Below are 394 nucleotides of genomic sequence, written 5' to 3' on the forward strand. Positions count from 1 at the left end.
TCTCAATGTTTGATTCCTTCCTCGTACAGAGGCCTCTTTTTCTCATGACCTGACAAGCCCACGCTTGTCTCACAGGCAAGTCTTTTCACCAATATTGAGAAAATGATGCCATATGAATACACAAAAAAAGGGGGGGTATTCCCCCTTCGCCTAAATACTCGGCTGGATGTAACGGCGTGGGTTGTTACTGCGCAACTCCAACTGTGCACTGCGCGGAAATACTTCTATCTTCTCCGGAATAGACGAGGGATCATTTTCCTAGCAAGTGATTCTGGGTGCAAGAAGACAAGCTAGATATGAGAATGCCAGGATCAATTACCGAAGAAGATAGAACTATTTCGTAAATTGCACAGACGAACTAGTTGGGATAGCCGAACCAGCTTTTAATTCATTT

This window comes from Adiantum capillus-veneris, unplaced genomic scaffold (genome assembly GCF_014529385.1).
Source record: "Adiantum capillus-veneris isolate H3 unplaced genomic scaffold, ASM1452938v2 Hic_scaffold_33, whole genome shotgun sequence".
Classification (NCBI taxonomy): Eukaryota; Viridiplantae; Streptophyta; class Polypodiopsida; order Polypodiales; family Pteridaceae; genus Adiantum; species Adiantum capillus-veneris.